We start from the raw sequence: 13,190 nt of genomic DNA on the forward strand, positions 1-13,190 counted from the left end.
CCAGAGTTTTGGGGTATATCTCAGATAGGATTTTTGCACCTAGAAAACTAATTGACACTAACATAATGAAGGAGCATGTATTTGGACCACAAAGGACAGTGAAACTCCAGGTAAACATGGCAGTAATTTGTAATAAACTCTTTCAAGCTTCAGTTTGTGAAGACTCTGATTTTTTGACCAAGTGAAAGCTGCCTTCATTTAAGTCCCTTTGGGCTTAGCCTTATGAGAGTCTGGCTGAGAAATGGAGTGGTTTCAGTGATTATCCAAGTTTATCTTAAAGTATTCTTAAAGCTGGATCTGTAGCATTGCACTGCCTTGCTCTGAGTAGCAGAAAGATGAACTGGGCAAGTGCTGCATCTGGTTAGTGTTTCTACAGACTGTGCAGGATGATCACTCATCCAGAAAGGAACACTTTCCACTCTATGTGAGCATCAGTGGAAATGCTGAGCATGTTCAGCACTGTTCTCTTTTTATCATAGAAAAGTGACATTCTCTATGGACCTGCTCCAAAGCCCGATTGTGTCAATGAAAGGACTCCTATTGACTTCAGTGTGACTTGGAGTGGTTCCTAAAAATGGGAACAAAGCAGCAGACTTCATAAATCTTCTGATGTGGTCCTTAAAGCAAGAATTCAGACCCCATGGAGCAAAGGTTTGTGATTACAAAGATGATTTGGACTCTCTTTCTTCCTGAACTGAACCATTCAGGTCTTACTGAAGTTTTGTTCTTTGAGAAAAATCATGTGCCAATCAGCATGGGGGACAGTTAGTCTGTTAAATGCTACATTATACCTTTTACTTTTTATTATTGTGTGAGGATTGATTAAAGCAATCAGTGACCCTGTGCTCGGGAACAGAAGAAAAAAAAAAAAAGACAAAGAAAAGCAAATGGAGCCATGGGGCTAAAATATGTTGCTGAGAAGTGGAACAATTGAAAGCGTGTGTGAGAGAGGAATTACCACAGCACTGTTGGCACTGAGGTGGCATTGAGAGGCCTTAAACTATCATAAAGCACACGCTGGCAGAATCTCATCCTGCACCTTTACAGTAATGCAGACTTTTTTTTTAATGGATGAGCTTCTTGGCATGAGAGAAGAGGTGCACACTGATGACCAGCTTCCCCCCTCACAGGCAGTGCTCATCAGCAGTTGCTGCTTTCAGCAGTTCTTTGCCTAGGCCTTTCCTAGGGAAGTTTTTTAAAGGGTAATTAGAAAATTAACAGGAGTCGAACCTCTGTGTTCCTTTGGGCCATTGACAGAAAGCCCCCTTTATTTCCTCTCCTGGTGGAAATGTCCTTTCCTTCTCTCCCTTTAGACCTGTTGCGTGTCCTCCGTAACTTAGTGTTGTGCCTGACCATGTTAAAACACGTGGGAAAGGAAAGTCTGCTCACTGTATGACTTTCTGTCATGACTCTTTCAGCCTTTGACTCACAAGCATAATTTGGTTTTATCACTCCAAAGTGCACTGTAGATGCCTGGTTTGCAAGGCACATAATGTGAACCATCATGTTACTGTGTGGAACCTCTTTTCCACACTTCTCTATATGTCAGTCAACCTTTTAATTTGATTAGGAGGTTAATTTGCATGGTACCGTGTGTATTCTTTTACTGGAATATATATACTATGAAATGTATGATGTAAGTTAATCCAAAGCTAAGGAGGCCAATAAAAGCTAGTTCCTTAAGGAGGAAGAAAAAAGAATACAGCTCAATGGAAGAAAGGCTTGGTAGAAATCCAGAGTCCTGACTCATTGTTAGCCTCAAGAGCGTCCTGACTAGCATCAACGTGTTCTGGAAGCAATGTGATTTTCCTACCGTATTAGCAAAAAATAATATAATGTAATGCTAAAACAATGGGACATACCAGAAAATTTCCACTGAGAAATGGTACCTCAGTCATATGCCCGTGGCAGAACGATTTCCATCCGCTCATATAATCTGAGCATATGGCAAAGTTGCACAAGTTTGTGCACACTGAGAAAAAGTGAGCAGCTCTTTTAGGTGCTTAGACTATTCCTCCAATACCAAATGCTTCAGAAAGCTAGTAAATAGAATACAAAATATATTTCTATTTGTGGGAGACACCCAGTCAAGAGGGAACACTAGGAATGTACAGTGTAGCTGCAGAGGAGCATTCAGCCTTTATGGATATCTGAAAAATACCTCCATGGCTTTCTACCCATGTTTCTCCATAAATGTAATCTCAAAAATATATACAATTTGGAAGTGATGGTGTCCTGGAAGCTTGGCTAGTGTGAGCTCACAGTTATCTTTTACTTGATCCTGTGAAATAAATTATATGCAGCAAATCCCCACTGCAGATAAATTCTTCTCCATCTGTTTTTCTATAAGAGAAAAAAAATATAAAATTACTTTCATGCAACAATTGCACAAGCAAGTCATAAGCTTAAAGACAAAGGAGAAGAAAGTTAGAATATTTTCTGGTTTCATGCCAAAGATTTTTAAGATAAAAATTCTCTGAAAGTAACTGCAATAAACCAATTACTGTTGATCTTGAACAATCCTCAAGTTAAATTAAATTCAATTTTGCTTAAATATTTATTAGGAGCAAAAGAAAACATAAATGCAGAAAAAAAAATCTTTATGTCTTAATTATCATCTTTTTCCCACAATGTCTCCTACTCTGAAATGAGGTCATTGGATTTTAGTAACCCGTCCAAGTGCAGTGCAAAATATATTTCAAGGCAGAACAAGAGTTCACCTCTCAAAAGGAAAGGGGTTAACGAAAATATAAAACTGTGTGAGAGAGAAAACACTCAATGCCTAAGGAAGTATAGTTTTACCTGCAAGGAACAAAAAAGTTGGTCTGCATCCACTGCATGGACATAGACATAAACAAATCTCAGCGGGGGCTAAACATGAACAAATAGCTAAAGCCTGATCAAACACAGGCTGAACTTAGCAGAAAAGCTCACAAATCAGAGTTGCTTTATCTTAAAATAAATAAATAAATAAATGTTAGATTTTAAAATAAAACAGGTACAATCTTGTAATTATATGAATCAATAATGTTTATAGCAAAAGCAACAGAACGTACTTAAAGTTATAATTATAGTTTGCAGGTCACTTAAATGCCTGGCTTGGACAGTCCGTAAAGAGAATATGGCCAAGCTCTATGGATAATAGCCTGAATAAATAGGGAAGTTGTAGAAGTATGGCTAATGAAAAATAAGCATTCTTATGGGGAAATGGAGAGTGACAGTAGGAATTAAGGTGATCCAGTGTCTCAGGTGTACCGTGGGAACAAGTACTGCAAACATTGTATGTGCTTTCCTGACTAGCTAGGAAATCTGGAAAGGGTATAAAAACCAAATTGCTTGATGCTTACTTCAGTCCCTCTTGAATCACAGCATTTTATTTAGGAGTTTGTAGGCAGTGAAGATTTTTTCCACTTTTATATTTGTTGTGCTTTTCTGTCTCTGTTAAATGTCTATCAAAAGTGCTGTAACCCCACTCAAAATCCAAAACCCCAAAATGCATAAAGGCAAATAATCCAAATGTCAAACGTAACCATAAGCAATTAGTCAATCCATCAGAGCAAAAACAATCAAACCACATCCTTCTCTTTCCTCTCTGGAGACTCATGTACAGCTAATTATAACCCAACAAGAGCACTTTGAGGAAAAGGAAGAAAGGAAGAGCTGTGAGTTTTGACCCCATTCTAGAAAACGATTGTCTCCAGGTGCTTTGGTGCAAGTGCTTCAGCTGGTGACATCCCAAAGTAAAAGTTCAAATGAAGAGCCTGAGTTACGCCCAGAGATCAGCTGGAGCACATTGCACCACCTGCAGCGTGTATGAACACCTCTGAAGGCTATAACAACCCCAGCCTGCAACTTGCTGAGTGTTCCTGCTGTCTTTCAAGTGTATCTTTTGAATGGCTTTGCACTCAAGTCTGTGTTGGAAAGGCCATGAAAAAATTAGATGAGGTTTTCTTCTGGTAATACAAGCAAGACCATCTTGAGTGGTTTGCAACACACGGGTGCTGCACTTCCTAATGCCACTCTTTCCAGAAGTGTGGGGTAGTCCTAGTGTGTTATCTCCCTACAGCCTCTACTAAAGTGTAAAATCATAACTATGTTTCTGTGAGAAGTATTTAGGTAACAATTTTAGGGAAAAGACTTGGCTTTCTGTTGACTGTCCTGCACCGAGGACACTGCTGTAAAGAGTTTCTTGGTGCTGTGGCCTCAGTGTCTTCCTCGAGGCCTACCTCAGAGTTCCTTCTGTGAGGCCTACCTCATGTCCTTGAGAACCTAACTTTAACTTCTAAGTATTTTATTAAGGATATGCTTTCCTAGGTGTGACTGTATTGTTATGAATCTACCTGAAATTGTCTTCTGCAAGTGTGCTGGCTTCCATTTGTAAGAAAGTTGTTCTGTCTGTACTGCTGGGCATTTCTTTTGTTTGTTTGCTTTTGTCAGAGGCTAACAGTACACGAGCTGCAGTTTTCATGTGATCATTCTTGAAATTGCTTCATGCTCAGAGAAATGTGTGGGTGTTCTTTCTGTGTATTTTCTTTAAATAGTAAGTGAAAACAGTAATACAAGAACAAAAAAAAAAATGCGCTGTGAGATTCTGTGCCTTTTCTGCCATTTTCATCTTTCATTCATCTAATGAGCTTATTTTTACTTCCTGTCTTTCAGCCCCCACTTTGTATTAACAAGTTCTCCCTTGATTTCATTGACTCTCCTTGCCCACGGTGGCCTTTTTTAATAATTTATTCAATATGTTTATTCTTCTGAAAGTACAGGCTGCCAAGAGAGGTTGTGGAATTGTCATCATTGGCTCAACTAGACACCCATCTATTAGGGATTATTTAAGGATAAGGAAATCAATCCCACTGTGATTCAAGAGGAGGAGGGGATGGATTAAATGACCTGGTAGAATAGTCTCCTCTAGTTCAAATTATTCTGTGTTTTGTTTTTATTTTTTTGTTGTTGTTCTAAATTCTTTTTGATCTCAATTTCCTATTTTTTTTAGATAATGTTCTCTTGTGTTCATATTCTTTGAAAGTGTGAAGAATTTGCATGAACCAATTTTTATTAGTTCCCTTGAGAATGTTAAAAACTTCAATTAGGTCACTGTGAAGTCTCTTTTCCAGAGTGAAATTCCTTAATCTTCCTTAATAACTTAAATCTTTGAAAACTGATGTTGTTCAGCAATGCATTTTCCTCAAAAGTAATTATATACCAGCTAAGTTGCTACGTAACAGTCAGCTCTGTGTTGTGCTCTAAATATAATAATTCTTTGGATTTTGTGGAGCCCATTAGCCCTGATGGGCTAGAAACACGACCCTCAGTACAGAGGTGCAATCTGGGAGATGATAGCAATTTCCCGTTTCCAAGAGGACAGCATTTTTCTTTTTGCACAGGAATATCTCACAGTGTAAACAGGTACCCTGACTGTATTTCTTAGTAGATCAGCTCCATTAGAATTTTAGGATTATTTTAACAACAATGAGCAAGGAAATCCATGAGGCAAATCTGAATTAACAGGCTGAGGAATGATGCAAGCTCTGTCTTTCATTTCGTGTATATATTATCATCTTTGCACTGTGTTTGCTGTATTTTCCAGTAGACTGCACAATATATTTAATACTATAGCTAATCAAAAGCTGAAATCCTTTCACCGGGTGGTGAAAGTTACAGAGGACTATTGGTCCATGTAGATTAAAACTTTCCTACCAGCTCTAATCAGGTGAACCTGCCTGGAAATACACAAAAAAAATGTGGATTGAAGACAGTGGGAAGAGATGAGGTGCCAGGGACCAGAAAGTGACCCGGTGTTCTCTTGTTTGTCCTATATTATCCCTGGTCTACACAATCTTAAAAAGTTAGGGACTGAGGCCAGATTTCAAGGTGCAGACACTCCCCAGCCTGAAAGACTGACATTGATTAGTGCCATTAAATAGTTTCCCTTGGTTTTTTAATCCTCCTTTTTTATGAGTTCACTGACTTCCAGGGTGTCTTCAAAACTTGTATTCATTTTATGGACAAAAAGATGCAGATGCTTTGCAGTTAATGCTGTGGGTATCACACTCAAGTGATAAGGGTTTCTGACTTGCTTCCATCTCAGCTTGGGTGATGCTCTTTGAGGGTACGAGATGATTTGTGCTGAAGTTATCATGTTGATCCTTGTCCTCATTCCACATACAGTAGGTAAGGGTGCGTGTGTTGAGGGTGGAGGAGGAGGAAGAAGAAAGAAAAAAATTGTCATGAAATGTGATTAAGAAAAGTAACCAAAATCAAGTGAGTTTTGTAAAGCAACCAAGGTAAACAGATTCCAGCAAACACCCCATAGTGTCACACGTTCTTTACCTTCTCTGCTTTCTCCTGGTGCTTTTAGCCACTTTCTAGAGTATTCTCTACGCCAAAAGTGGCACTTGTACAATTCAATTTTCCATTGCCATGCTGAGAACTCCTGCTGTTTTAGTCCTACTCTTTTGTCAAGTAACAATTCTTTAATTATTCTGTAATAATTTCAGTGATATTTTCCTTAAACCCTGTAGGTATTTTCTTGAGGGTATGCACTGGCTTGGCATTGACATTATGTGTGTGTGACTTTGGCAAGGAAAAGATATTTCTTCTCTCCATTTGCTTTATTTCCTGCAAATCTCCATACACTTCATTTCTGTTTTGTAATCTGAGGTCACATTTCTGCACACACATTGGGTTACAACAGCCTGATCATGGCAAAATCGGGATGTTTCCTTTTACCCTCACAGGAGCAGCCTTCTCTCTGTGTTCTCTCACAGATTCACAAGTGACATACCTTACCTTTCTGTCTCCCTCAGCATCTCAAGAAGAAAAAGACATTAGAGGACGGGATGGAACCAGAAGTGTCTTGACAGCAACATTCCTACAGTGTAGCAACCTCTAAAGACGCTGTATTGGGATCCCTCTGGGGCATGAAGCCATCTCCTGCACCAGCAGTTGTCCTGTCCATCCAGGCGTGGTTGGGGTCACCCTCCAACAAACGCTTGCCAAGTATAGGGGAACAAATTTAAAGCTAATGCAAGGCATGTCTCCAGGACAGCGTCCTCTGACTTTGTTTTGTGTCATATCAGGCTTCAAGTATTACATTGTGTTGTCATGCCAGGATATTTTTAATGTCCTAGAGACTGAAAACAACAAAAAAATGTTTTGTCTCTTGGCTGAAGGATTTGCTCATATTTGTTCCAGTCTAATTTAACTCCAGTTGAATTCAGAGCATCCTGTTTCTAGACTCAGCTTAACCTTGGGACATACATATTCTGATATGTCTGTTTACTTCAAATACCATGCTTTAGCAAAACAGTCAGTGCTTGTAATAACTGAATAGCTGCTTCCTTACAATACCCACTAAAAGACACTGCAAGAAAAAGAGCTCAGATTCACAGGATTAAAAACAAAAACAAAAACAAAACTTGCCAAATTATGAGTTTTAAAAGTTTACATGACATTCTTTGTTAAAGTCAACAGTAATCAAGTTCAAAGTGGGAATAGAAGACCAATGGCACTCATATAACACTGAAAATGCAAACCACTTAAGAGGCTATTGTACAACAGTGTAGTAAAGTTTCTGGCACTAATAGTCATGTTATTTAGATAAATACGGACACATATTTGTGTGTATGTATGGCACATGTGCACCCCAGCCATTATTCAGCCCTAATGATGCCAGAGTTCTATTGAAGAGAATATCAATTGGAAATGGTGCCTGAAAATATCATGTTTTCCTCGTTTGGGGGTGAAGGGAAAGGAGAGCACTGGACTACAGGGCACAGTGACTAGGCTTACGTTAGGAAAGCCTGTGTTCCTATATGTTCCTGTTTCTGTTTTCTTATTGTGAGGGAAATAAAATGGGAGAAGGAAGTGGCAGTGTGTGAAGAAAAGATCTTTCCTATAGACGTGTCTTGATCGCTGGACTTAGAGTTTCAGAGCTATGATCATTTCATGGAACATTTTTAGCTGAGAAAACAAAGACTCCTAAAATTAATACAGCGTTCGTACAGTTAATACAATCCTCCTTGGCAGGAATAGACATCCACCATTTTAGCAAGGAAGAGACAAACGTGTTGGTATGTAAATCTGTTTTTTTTTTCCAGATAGCCAGAATGCCATCACTGGGGATTTCCTGCCCCATCTCTCCTGAAGCGGGGCTGTATCCATTCCACCACCCCCACACACAAGGAACAAGATCTCAGACATGTCTAGTGATGGTTACCAGAATACATGGGATTGCTTTAGTATAGCAGAAACTAAATGCAATGGGTAACGTGGAGACCATGAACTTGTCTCAGGTATATATTTAGCCCCCTTTTTAAGTGGCTGACAAGTCCTTTCTTTCAGATTTCCCTTGTATCTAGGAGGTGGCACAAGGACTAAAAGTGGCAAACCTGTAGGACTCACGGCTTTCGGGGGATGTAACATTGACTCACCGAAGTCAAGGCAAGTGCTGATTTGGGATGGAGGAGGTCCAACACACACGAAGTGTCAGCTGGCCCCTAGCAGTCAGCCTGCTGGCTGAAGTCAGCTATAGTTTTGTGTGCGAGCTGTAATGCTATCTGTGCTCAGGACTGCCGTGTAGTTGTCCTCTATTTAAAGCTACTATCAGCAGGTTTTGGGACCTCCAGATCTGATACTGAATGGTCGTGGCTAGGCTGTGGAACAACGTGGTAGAGCTTGTTTATAATAATCTTTGAAAAAAAAAAAAAATGGCTTGTCGTCATATCACAGTGTTCCTGATTATGTGTTACATACTGAAGCTATTTAACACACAACATTAACAACCTACAACTCACAATGCTTTATAAAGCCAGCCAGTATCTCAATTCTTATTTTGCAATATTTACACTCGAATTTTTATGGGACACAAGTTGATTTCCCAACCAAAGTTTGTTGAATGGATGTTTGTGGTGGACAATCATATCAGCATGTGTGCTCACACGGAGCACAAGCTTTTCAGTGCCTCCCAGCAAACAATACACACGCTGAACTCCAAGTGACCCAGTTGTCTTTGCTAATCACTCGCTGATTACTGGCTAATCAGTGCCTTGTTTAGAGCAGCTAAGCCAAAACCACTCTCCGCTATGCTGCACTTGGAAAGTGGGATGCATTTTTTGGTCATCGTTTCTGTGCTAGTAGAGGTGGACGATGAAATGCTGCCTTGTGCGGGGCCCTGTGGCTGTAGGTAGCTCAGGGGTGGTGTCTGAGTGCAGACTTCCATGGGCATTGTTTAAATGTGAACTTATCTTTTGTTACTGGATTTTTGTGCAGGCAAGAGAAGGGAGTTGTAAACCTTCCTGTGATAGTTGCTCCAATAAGATGATCCCTTTTGGCAGCATGCTGCATGCTTCAGCAAACAAAGTGAGTCTCTTCAGAGCTAACATTATCCTTGTCCTTGGATGGAAGAGTACAGACAATGGGTTAGTCTTTTTGCCACCATGTTTATTAAATGGTTAATCAGCTATACAGGGTTAAATTTCACCCTGGGGATTTTTAGGATGGACGTTCTGGTCAAACTTACCTTGTTGTCAAACAAGTGCCTATAGTTTTAAAACAGGAAATAGAGCCATTTTTGTGTGTTTTACAATGTTTCTTATGATGAAGGACACACTCATGGCATGGCTTGTTCCAGAGTCTTGCTGATCTAAAAAAGCCCTACCCTGAACATAAGAACCAGTGAATTAGTGCAAGCCCACCAGTTTCTACTTCTGAAAGCTCTGTTTTGCTGTTAGTACGTTATGATCTAATGGGTACAATTTTAATGAACATGAAGTGTGTTTTTCATGTTGTTTTTTTTTCTATTTTCTCTTCATTTGTTAATTTGCTAATTTGCCACAAGAATAATCCATGTTGAAAAGCGGAATGTTTTGTTTTACAAATCCCCAGGCTAGCTAATCTGTGTCATTCATACATTAACTTTTAACTTCTTTAAGTCTGCATGGAAAGGCTTCTGAACACAGCCGAAAATGAGTTTAATGTATCACTTTATTAAAAATATTATACCTTCTGATCTCACTAGCAGTTTCTGTTCATTTGAGGTGCAGGACAGGAATTGCAAGGTAAGAAATGAGGCTTATTAGCAGGGCTATTGAATATGAATAAGGCTATCAGCTTTCATTTTATTCTCCCTCACCAGTAAGCATGAAGAAGTGAGGTGTTCTGTACGGATATATATGAGTGTAAAAGGTATATGTTTGAAATACAATCAACACTGGGAGAAAACACCATGGGCTCTCTAATATCTTAAATTCTATAAACTATGGATTTCCATGGACCAAAGGGAATGAAAAATGGGACTGGCCCCAAAAATCTGCAGACTTCTAAACTAGCTGGCACTCTGGTTGGGCTGTCAGCTATAAACTTGGACACATTTGTTCACACGTATCATAAACAGAGGGTATAAAATAACAGGGCTGAACTTTGTTTAAGAAACTTGCTATTAGAAATGTGCCAGGACATCACAGTAAAAGGCAAAATTTATCAAAATTTATGGGGTTTAAAATTTCCTCTCAAAGTTAAAAGTAGGCTTGTGTTTTCTTTTTTGCCTGACCCTCATCACCTTTCCAGTGAGAGGGAGCCAATTCATGAAGGAAGTTGGCTTTTCCTAAAGGCAGATTTGAAATTTCGTGCAAGATGTTACAATTTCCTAGTTTTTCTGCATGCCAAGAAGAACTCTTTCCATTAATTTTCCCAGAAAAACAAAACACGCAAGGTACATAGTCTTCAAAATGTTGAGACAATTCAGCTACAAATGTTTGCAACATTCAGCCCTGGTTTTTAAAGTAAACGTTTCTCAGGGAAGAGATGTCTCTGCTTGGGAGTAGAAAGACCATGATACCCAAGCCCCTCGCTCTCCTTTCTGACCACCCTCTGGCATCCCAAAGGAATCACTGCACCCCTCTCCCCTTTGCCTTTCCTGAAGTGGGAGATTAGAGACTGGTTTTGCTCTGTTTATTTTTATGGCGCCTTGCATTTCATAGGCCCAACTGCCGCTGTATTTTATACATATTTTAATGCCATTCAAGAAGTATTTGGTATTTATACTTCCAAATCACTGAACAGAAAACTGGACTGGAAGGGCCATGCTTTGAACAGAAACCTGCTGTAGAAGAGAAACCTGCTCAGTCATCTGTGAAGTACTAGGAGATATGTAACTCTTTCCCTTTTTCTAATAATGCTTTTTTTCCTAAGCTTTTGTCCTGTTTTGGTTTTGCTCTTTGTCCTTTCCAGAAGCCTTAATGTAATATTTGCAGTCCACTTTTAATCCTTCCTTCTTGGTAGATGAATCTCCTTCTTCCTTTGTTGTTAGAAGCACTTTTTCTCCCTGGTCCTGGGAATTCATCTATTCGTTTCGTCTTCAATCTGCAATGCCGAGCAGATTGTTTGATAGTGCAGGGTGACACACGTGCTTTTTAAAACAACTGTTGTCTTTATTCTTCTGGCAGCAAATGCCACTGCTGTCAAATAAAGTAAAATTGACTCCCACAGGAAAGCTTAAAGAGTCAGAGGTGCCATTGCAAATTCTGGCATAGGCTGTTTGGAAACCTTTTTCTTGTTGTTTGGCAGGACATGTGCTCAGTCCCTGAACACGCTGCTCAGAAGCTGTTACAAAATATAGAAGACAATAAATACTAAGCAAGTTAAATTTTTATCTGCTTTGAGAGATAGGAGTCTGAACGTCTAACACACTAGAATTCATTTGACAAGAACAAGAGCTCTCGTGGCAGTATTGTAAATGAAAAGCTGTTAGGCAGGCAGTACCTTCCCCAATGTCATGTTTTTCTTAGAACTGGGGCATATATTACACACAAATTTGAGATTATCTCTAACAATTATCTAAAATTAACTGTGGTTTTCTAATGAAAAACATTAAGAGAGGGATCTGATAAGAGGTGGGCCTATTTATAATACTTGCTATGAGGAAAAAAAAGGTTTGCTACTCTGAGAGAAACCAAAATGCACCGTGAGTCGGAGTATAAAAGAACATTAGCTTCCTTTCCTTTACTCATTAGCAGCGGTGCTGGGAATTTATCATATCTAACGGTGGTTAACAGAGAAGAGCCAACTCCAAGAAGTGCTCCCATTTCTGTGTTCCTTTCAGCGCTGTGTCAGTCTCTCTTGTAACATCTCTGCTCTTACAGAGCTTGCACACACTGTGCGTTGTAACACATTGCCACTCTGAGCACTCCTTGCTGCTTTTCTTCCCACAGCATGTCGGGAAGAGGCACCAGCTCAGCCAACCAAAGCAAGTTCACCTCTGTTTGGTGCTGCAACAACACCAGCCCCATGCGTACCTCGAGTCTGATTGCCATGGGGTTGCTCTGGGTGAGCCCTGTGGACATCTCATGGGAGCATGCTCACGCCACAACCATTATCTCTCTTCAAGCAGCATGCCTGCAATGTCAAACCTCCGAAGCTGAGAGCATTAGCTCCTGAAGAGCCCCGGGGCCATGAAGAGGCTCTTTTTTCCAAATCACACCCTATATTACAGGCCAGAGAAGCAGTCTCCAAAGAGATGCTGTGGTTTCTCTTTTGGCTTTTTGCTCAACTTGGACTGCACAGAGCTGGGTTCAGGGACTTGGTTCACAAACAAGGGAGCACAATGAGGAACGTCTGAAAGCTCTGATTACTAAGCCCATCTGAAATTTGGCAGTTTCATTTTGTGGAGTTTCTACAAGCACATTTACACACTTAAGTTCTTGCCTTCCCTTAACTTGAGTTTAAAAGAACCCAAAGTCTGAGCGAGACTCACAAAATTCAGAGCATCTCGCCTAAAATTCACATGTCGAATGAATACATATGCTGACTAAACATTAATACAAGTCATTCCAGGGTTAGCCTGACTTGCCTGAAAGGTCGACAGATTTCTGACAAACCTTTCAATGAACCTATCACAGCTTCTGATTTGAAGGAGCCACAGAAACCAGGTGGATTTTGTTGTGAGCCATTTTCCATAGTTCCACTTATCAGTCATGTGAGCATGGGTAATTATTTTCACCTCGTGTTTGCTAGCGCTGATTTACTTTGTATTTGACTGGTCTTTAAAAAAGAAAATCTTTAATCTAAACCAAACAACCCTTAATGCAACCAAATGTTTGGATGAAGAAAGGGCAAATGTCTGTGTGTTTGTGAGAGCGGCACCAATAAAAATAACACAGACATCATCTGGTATCATAATGCCAACAGGC

The 13,190-nt window shown here is 39.8% G+C and overlaps 1 long non-coding RNA gene across 5 annotated transcripts in view; it reads left to right on the forward strand.

The window, feature by feature from the left end:
• Positions 1-7,494, forward strand: part of LOC121076660 — a 49,155-nt gene extending 41,661 nt beyond the window's left edge. For 4 of the 5 annotated variants that reach the window (XR_005823649.1, XR_005823648.1, XR_005823650.1 and 1 more), the window contains 2 exons: positions 480-651; positions 6,810-7,494. This is a non-coding gene — a long non-coding RNA (uncharacterized LOC121076660). Of the gene's footprint in view, positions 1-479; positions 652-6,171; positions 6,265-6,809 lie in introns of all 5 variants that reach the window. The other variant, XR_005823652.1, reaches the window with a different exon arrangement.
• The last annotated feature ends 5,696 nt before the right edge of the window (positions 7,495-13,190 follow it).

The sequence above is a fragment of the Cygnus olor genome, chromosome 12 (genome assembly GCF_009769625.2).
Source record: "Cygnus olor isolate bCygOlo1 chromosome 12, bCygOlo1.pri.v2, whole genome shotgun sequence".
Classification (NCBI taxonomy): domain Eukaryota; kingdom Metazoa; phylum Chordata; class Aves; order Anseriformes; family Anatidae; genus Cygnus; species Cygnus olor.